The 9,058-nt window shown below is 36.5% G+C and overlaps 1 non-coding gene across 1 annotated transcript; it reads left to right on the forward strand.

The window, feature by feature from the left end:
• Nucleotides 1-8,655: 8,655 nt before the first annotated feature.
• Nucleotides 8,656-8,844, forward strand: LOC142874125 (U2 spliceosomal RNA). The gene has a single exon (XR_012921955.1). It is a non-coding gene; the product is annotated as a U2 spliceosomal RNA (small nuclear RNA).
• Nucleotides 8,845-9,058: the final 214 nt, after the last annotated feature.

Consider the following 9,058-nt stretch of genomic DNA (forward strand, 5'->3'; position numbering starts at 1 on the left):
AGAACAGCCCCCAAGAAACTTGGAGCCCCATGGAAAGGGTAGGTGGGGGATTGTTTCTCCTCCCCTCACACCTCTGGCAGCCTGCTGGCTCCTGGGCTATTAGAGAACTTCCTTACTCTCACAAGCCCCAAAGCTGGGGCTGCCAGTGAACTTGGAGCTTATTGAGAACAAAGCACAGGCTTCCACCCTACTCAGAGTTGCTCCCCCACACCACAGACCCAAGCCAAGGCGGTGAGCACCATACTGTTTCTCCACTCATTGTGTGTCTTTGTCCTCCCCAGTGACTTTGAGCCCCCTTCGGTCTTCATGTCACTGGTCTCTCTAGAAACATTTCTCAACTCCTGCATGACTATAGTAGCCACAGGGGCTGATGGGTCCAGAGGAACTGTGTGATTCCAGAGATTAGACATTCCAGATGAGCTTCCTTCAGGGGAAAGGGGCAAAGATGACCAGAGTGCTAGCTCTTCTGCATTCAGACTTTTCTCCTTCCCTTCCTGCCTCACCCACTGCTGCTGAGTGGCAGTTCCCATGTGAGTTGGCACAGCTTCCCCAAGGAACGATTGAGCTAGTCCTCTCAGGAGTGGATACTTCCCCTCTGTTGGCACACCCACCACACTGAGGCTTCCACAGAGGATGGAGATAATGCCCTCATTCTTAAAGACTGGCAGCAGACAAAGGGGTGCTCAGACTGTGAGCTCCCTGCCTCTTGGCCTTCCCTGGTGCTGCCTGCCTGGCTGCTCCGGCAAAGGAGAACACACACAGAAGCAAAGAGACATTAAGACTGCTTGAGCACTCCATGGGCAACTTGGGACCATCATGCTTCCTTCTGGCATCGTCAGGGATTAAACTTGGGGGACAAGGTGACAGGACTGCATATGGGATTCTATACCACTGGAACATGATTGTGTTGCTCAGGGACAGGTAGGGGAGATCTGTGAATTAATCTTGGGAGGCAAAGGAGTCCATGAGGGCAGAACTAAAAAGGAGAATGCAATATGGGTTTTAATCACAGCATCCCTTCTTCCATAGAAAAGCTGCACTTTCAGTCTTGGGTGAGACCCTGGCCAGGGAAAGTTCTCAGCCTGAAGAAGCACCATTGCTGGTGAGCTCAGCAAATTTGGGCTTCTGGCTAAAGGGATAGATGGAGAGATGCCAGAAGGAGATCCTAGGGACAAGGGAATAGGAAGAAGATCAATATCCGCTCTAACAGCAAGACCGTGAATCCTAGAAGACCTCTCCCACACAAACAGACTTTCTTGTTTGATGAGGCCTTTTGAGCTCCTTCTTGTTGGTTTTCCCCAGTGGCCTGGGAGCTGACCCCTGACCCCTGCTGGGACAGCATGCCTTTGTCTAACTTCAATGCAGGCTTATCCAATCCAGTGCCACCCCACCTCACTCTTGTACCTATCTTGGCTATAGTGGAGAATAAGGAGTCCTCTAGGAACTCCAAGACCTGACCCACCACCTGGGATATCCAAATGCTTCTCCTGATGGACTAGAACCATTCATAGGTCCCTCCTCCCCAAAAAAACACTGCTGTTGGTTCTTCCCTGCAAGTGCCACCTAGTGGCAGGGAGGACAATTTGTACAGCCCATTACAGCATTTACTGATTCAATGATATAGGTCATGGCTGACTCTTACCCACAAATACCCCAAAATTATAGCTCACAGCTCTTATAGGCAATATCACAAAAGCGAAAAAAAAATAAGGTATTATCCTACATGTCGAACAGAATAGCATCATACATATCAATATTAACACTCAGTATGAATAGTCTGAATGCCCCATTTAAAAGACATAGACTGGCTGAATGGATGAAAAAACACAGCTCAAGTATCTGTTGTCTCTAGAAAACACAAGAACTCACACAGACTAAAGGTAATGGGATGGAAAAAAATTTTACACAAATGAAAACAAAAAGCGAGCAGCTACAGCCATTCCCATATGTCATAAAATAGACTTTAAATTAATAATGGTAAAAAAAGACAAAGATGGTCATTATACAATGGTAACGAGAGGAATTCAACAAGAATACATAACAATCCTAAATATATAAGCACCTAACAGAGGAGCTCCCAATTTCATAAAGCAAATTCTTCTAAATCTTCTAGATCTAAGCAAAGAAACAAACAGTAACATCTTAATAGTTAGGGACTTCAACACTCCACTGACAGGACTAGACAGATCACTGAAGCAGAAAATGGATAAAGAAACATTGGACATAAACAAGATGCTAGAACTAATGGACCTAATAAACATTTAAGAACATTCTACCCCAAAACTACTGAATATACATTTTTCTCATAAGCACATGGGACATTTTTGAAGATTTATCATGTCTTAGGCCACAAAAATAGTTTCAGAAAATAAAAAAAAAAATAAAGCCAAATCATACCATGTATCTTCTCAGATCACAGAGGAATAAAACTATAAATCAATTCCAAGAGAACCACTCAAATCTACACAAAGTCAGGGAAATAAACAACCTGCTGCTGAATGACAATTGAATCAATGATGAAATTAAGATGGAAATCAAAAGATTTATTGAACTGAATGACAAAGGAACAAAAGCTATCAAAACATATGGATAAAGAAAAAGCAGCTCCAAGGGGAAAGATTGTAGCCTTAAATGCCTACATCAAAAAGAAAGAGAGATCACAAATTAACAACCTAATATCACATGTCAAGGAACTAGAAAAAGAACAAACCAAACCCAAAGCCAGCAGCAGAAAAGAAATAAAAAAGCTTAGAGCAGAACTAAACAAAATGAAAACCTAAAAGAAAAATACAAAGAATCAATGAAACAAAATGTTGGTTCTTTGAAAAGATAAACAAAATCAATAGACTACTAGCTAGGTTAACCAGACATAGACAACAAAGGACTCAAATAACCTCAATCAGAAATGAAAAAGTAGACATTACTACTGATACCACAGAAATACAAAATGTCATCTGTGAATGCTATAAAAACCTCTATGTAAGCAAACTACAAAACCTAGAGGAAATGGATAACTTCTGGAAACACAATACTTCGCAAGCCTGGAGAAAGGGAAATCTTGAACAAACCAGTAATAAGCAGTGAGATTGAACAATAACAAAAAATTTCCCAACAAGAAAAATGCCCCAGACCAGATGGATTCACAGCTGAATTCTACCAGACCTACAAAGAAGAATTTGTACCTATCCTACAGAAATTATTCAATAACATTGAGAAGGAGAATATCCTCCTGAACTCATTCTATGAAGCCAGTATCACCCTGATACCAAAGCCAGGAAGGATACAACAAAAAAAGAATACTACAGACCAATATGACCAATATTCCTTATGAACATAGATGCAAAAATCCTCAGCAAAATGCTATCCAACAAAATCAACATCATATCAAAAAGATAATCCACCATGATCAAGTGGGTTTTATCTCAGGGATGCAAGAATGGTTCAACATATGCAAGTCAATAAATGTAATTCACCTCATAAACAGAAACAAAAACAAAGACCACATGATTATCTCAATAGATGAATAAAAAGCATTTGATAAAATTCAGTACTCTTTCATGATAAAAATCCCTCAGCAAACAAGGCATAGGAAGAATATGCTTCAAAATTATAAAAACTACATATGACTTTTATAATTATAAAACCACGGGCAACATCATACTCAATGGAGAAAAATTAAAAGCTTTCTCCATAAGAACTGGAACAAGACAAGGGTGCCTACTGCCATCACTTGTATTTGAGATAGTTCTGGAAATCCCAGCCAGAGCAATCAGACAAGAGAAAGAAATAAACGGCATCCATATTGGGAAAGACATGGTCAAACTATCCTTTGTTGATGATATGATATGACTTTTTATTTTTGAAACAGGGTCTTGTTCTGGCACCCAGGGTTGAATGTAGTTTTATCATCATAGCTCACAGCAACCTCAAACTCCTGATCCTCCTCCTGTCTCAGCCTCCCAACGGGCTGGGAATACAGGTGTGCACCACCATGCCTGGCTAATTTTTCTATTTTATTTAGAGAAGGGTTCTTGCTCTTGTTCAGGTTGGTCTTGAACTCCTGGCCTCAAGCAATCCTCCAGCCTTGGCCTCCCAGGGTGCTAGGATTACAGGTGTGAGCCACTATACTCAGCCAACGATATGATCTGTAACTAGAAAACCCTAAAGACTCCACCAAAAGACTCCTGGAATTGATAGATAAATTCAGCAAAATCTTTAGTTACAAATCAATGGACACAAATAAAAATCATTTCTATATACCAGTAGCATTCACACTAAGAGTCAAATCAAAGAGTCAATACCATTCACAATAGTTACAAAGAAAATAAAATATCTAGGAAAATATTTTACCAAGGCAGTGAAAGAGCTGTACAAGGAGAACTACAAAACACTGATTAAAGAAATTGCAGATGACACAAAAAATAGAAAAACACCCCTTGCTCATGAATTGGTAAAAATCAACATAGTTAAAATGTTTATACTTCCCAAAGTAATTTATAAATTCAATTAAATTCCCAACAAAATACCAGCATATTTCATAGATCTAGAAAAAATAATCCTAAACTTCATTTGGAACCAAAAAAGAGCCCAAATAGCCAAAGCAATACTGAACAAAAAGAACAAATCTGGAGGCTTCACATTACCTGACTTCAAATTATACTACAAGCCCATATAACAACCAAAGCAGCATGGTACTTGTGTAAAAGTAGGGACATAGACCAATGGAACGGAATTGACAACCCAGAAGTAAAACCATCTACCTACAACCAACTGATCTTCAACAAAGTAGACAATAACAAATACTAAGGTATATGTTATTCAATAAATGGTGCATGGAAAACTGGATAGCCACATGTAGAAGAATGAAACAGAACCCCCAACTCTTGCCATATACAAAAATTGATTCTAGATGGATAAATGACTTAAATATAGGGCATGAAACTATAAAAATTCTAGATGAAAACATAAGAAAAACTCTCTAGACATCAGGCTAAACAAAGTATTTATGACTGATTCCAGAGGCAAATACAGCAACAACAAAAAAAAGCAAATGGAACTTAATTAAGTTAAAATCTTCTGCACAATAAAGAAAATAATCAATTGAGTGAAAAGAAACCTACAGAATGGGAGAAAATATTTGCAAACTATTCATTCAACAAAGGACTGATATCCAGAATCTATAAAGAATTCAAACAAATCAGTGAGAAAAAGACAATCCCATCAAAAAGCGAGTAAATGACAGAAGTTTTTCAAAAGAAAATAAACAAATGGCCAAGAAACATATGAAAAAATGCTCAACATCACTAATTATCAGTGAAATGCAAATTAAAACTGCAATAAGATACTTCCTTATCCCTATCAGAATGGTCATTATTAAAAAGTCAAAAAACAATTGATGCTGGCATGGATACAGAAAAAAAGGAATGCTTATATACTGTTGGTATGACCGAAAATTAGCACAACCTCTATGGAAAAGAGTATGGAGATTCCTCAAAGGAAAAAATGGAGACCTACCACTGAATCCAGCAATCCCACCACTGGGTATCTACCCAGAGTAAATGAAGGAATTTTATCAAAAAGACACCTGCACTCAAATGGTTACCATAGCATAATTTACAATTGCAAAAATGTGGAATCAACCTAAGTTTCCATCAATTTATGAGTGGATAAACAAGTGTGGTATGTATCTATATGCCATGGAGTACTACTCAGTCATACAAAGAAATGATGCCATTTGCAGCAACTTGGATGGAACTGGAGACTATTATTCTAAGTGAAGTATCTCAGGAATGGAAAACCAAACACCATATGTTCTCACTAGTAATTGGGAGCTAATAGATGGATACGCATGGGCAGAAAGCAATACAAAGGATATGAGAAACCAAGAAGAAGGCAGGATGGGAGGGTGTGCGTGGAATAAAAAACTTACTTATTGGGGACAATGAACACTATTCTGGTGACAGGCACACCAAAAGCCTTGACTTACGCATTATACAAGGTAACCACATTACAAAAACACTTGTACCTCCTTAAGTAACATTTTGAAATAGAAAAAAAAGAATAGAAGATGGCTTAAATTAAAACACAAAATTATTTGAGCTTAAATATTTCATATAACTTTGTGATGAATCTCACTCAGCACTTAACATAGATTTTGAAAGCTTACATATTTATATGTTTAGTTGATGACATTCAATAAACTGTCTCTCCAAAAAGCTGCTTAACATTATAGACATCAATGATTATGTTCTTCACAAAACAAAAAGGTGTAGTCAAATGTGTTCTGTTTTGTTTTGTTTTCCTTTTAGCAAAAACTCTATTTTGGAAGTCTTTCAATTACATTTTTAATATGGTAAAATGTACTTATAGATAAATGAGGCATTCAGTATAATATCTCCTCTTTTGTTTAAGAGAACAGTAGTGTTTGTAGAGATGCTAGATTGGCAGACTTTAAAATTTGCTTTCAAATTCCTACTAGAATATTTAAGTCACAAAAAATATTTTAGTCACAAAAAAAAGTATATGAAATAATTATATTTATGCTTACCACCATCCTGGAATAAGTTTTTAACATGACCACGGATTGAGAGTAGCTTCTAAAAGCAGAGATTGAAAATAGTTACAACCTCTGTTTATATCCAACAGAGATGTTGTGGTGTTGAGAAATATGATAGAATAATTAATGAAATGTGGCTCGTAAGACCATTATTTTATTGTATCACCCTATATTACTATATTAAAGACAGAAACAGGAGTTTGCAGGGTTTTGCCCTGAAAACACACACACAATACATGGACACACAAACACACAGAAGGAGAACTGGCTTGAGAAAGAGAAATATTCTCTTAAAAATGTATCATAAATTTGAAGTTATGATCAGTGGCCAAGTACTGGGCCAACTTGATGCCAAGAAGAAAAATAATGGCTAAGTGAATACAATTAATCACTATATTTACATAACTATCATTTTCCTGTGTAAAGAGCTACCTTGGTGATTGTTGTAACACTTGTCAATTAGTTCTAATTAGGGTTTCTGCCTGTAAATGCTTGACTCCACTTTTAATTACAATTGTTTGTGTATCTGAACAACTACTGTACTGGATATGCTGGCATGAGCCCTAATACATTTTAAGTTTAAACTATCCAGCCACACACCCCTAGTCAGGTAAGTAGTGCCATGCTGTTACTTGAGTAGGTGTAGTAATTTCTTGGACTTGATGTGGGCATCCATGGGTGACCCAATTAGTGGCTGCCCTCACGAAAGTAAATTAAACATCTTCCCCAGATAGACCCCAGAAACAACTAAATGCTCCATTGCAATTAGTTTGCAACAACTCAGACTTTGACTTGGTCATTCCTTGGGGTATCTATAAACAATTCTGAGAACAGAGATTTAAACAGATGCCTGAATGAAAAGACATAAGAAAGCAACTCCACACATAATGTGGAAAACACTTTCTTATATGTGAGTATATTGGCAGTAAGTGATAAATATCTAGAGAGATGAATGCTGTACTTTATATGTCTTTCTATATTTTCCTTACCAACAGAATTCTGATTTTCTTGAAGGCACAAATTTGTGTTATCAGGCACAAATTTTTTTAAAAATTATTTTTAATGTTTAGATACCTTCTCTTATGAGATATATGAAAAAGTCAAATCATTCAGAAAATAGGCTTTATGCCTAACTAAATGGTAATTTCCTTCTGACTTTCTCTGGTCCTTCTATAGAAATGTACCTATGCCTACAGACTCTGTTCTTTTAGTGTTGTGGAAGCTGAGAGGACACTGTGTCAAATAGATGGAGATGAACAATATTCCATTAATTCTCTAAAGGATCTTGGATTTTTGTCAGCTCTGCAAGTAGGCTCTGGTATTTTAGGTGGTTACGGATAGTCCTGGTTCTTTGTGCATGGCCCACAACAAAGCCTAAGCACACATCTGACAAGAGAGACTGTGAAACCAAACCTTCTAGTGATTTCAAAAGATTAGTAAATGTTCCCTTATAGAAAGGAGAAAAAGAAGCCAATAAATTTTCTGTGGGAACAGAATTAAAATTTATTTAGTAGTACCTTTTTATGTCAGAAATGGCAATCATAGTTGATGACCCAAATTAATCGTTGGAAACCAGAAAATATTTGTAGAAAGTTAAAAAGAATCAGAATCTTTCTTTCAATATCTTCTTGTGCCTATGGAACTAATTCCTAGGTTCAAACATGAAAGTTAGGAAATCAGGAATTCCTGTGATCTGGTTATAAAAAAAAAAAAATCTTAAGAATATGATCTTAAGTAGGAAATAACTCATGAGAAAATAACAGGTGAAAACTTTTTTGTTATCTCCTTATAGAAACTGCTTTTATTTTTCTAATTTCTGCCTAGAGTGATTTAACCCCCTTATATCTGAAGTAAGAAATTAAGGAGGGAGTAATGATTCTAATGTCTTAAAGTCAAAGTGTAATGTCAAGTTTGCATTGATAAGGAAACTGAATAAATAAACAAGTTCTCAAGAAAAGAAAAACATTGCACAGAAAGCTGATTAATTTTAATTATATATATATTTTAATTATATCAAAAATACTCTTGAATTCAGTTATATACTATGTTCTTACTACTTTTTTAAATATGTGCATCCTTCAATATTTTCTTAATTTTTAATTGCTTCTCAGCCTTTTGGCTAAGGTCAAGTGTAGTATCTGTTCTTATCAATTTTTAATATGCATTCAGCCCTCAGTATCCAGAGGTTCTGCATCCGTGGATTCAACCAACTACAGATTGAAAATATTCAGGAAAAAAAAAATGATGGTTACATCTATACTGAATATGTACAGACATGTTTATCTTTTCATTATCCCCTAAATAATACAATATCACAACTATTTACATACCATTTACATTGTATTAGGTATTATTATATAAGTAATTTAGAAATGATTTAAAGTAGAAAGGAGGCTATGCATAGGTTATATACATACTGCACCATTTTATATAAAGAATCTGAGCATTCATGAATTTTGGTATCTGCAGGGTTTCCTGAAACCAATCCCCCACTGATAGTAA

This window comes from Microcebus murinus, chromosome 11 (assembly GCF_040939455.1).
Source record: "Microcebus murinus isolate Inina chromosome 11, M.murinus_Inina_mat1.0, whole genome shotgun sequence".
Taxonomy (NCBI): Eukaryota; Metazoa; Chordata; class Mammalia; order Primates; family Cheirogaleidae; genus Microcebus; species Microcebus murinus.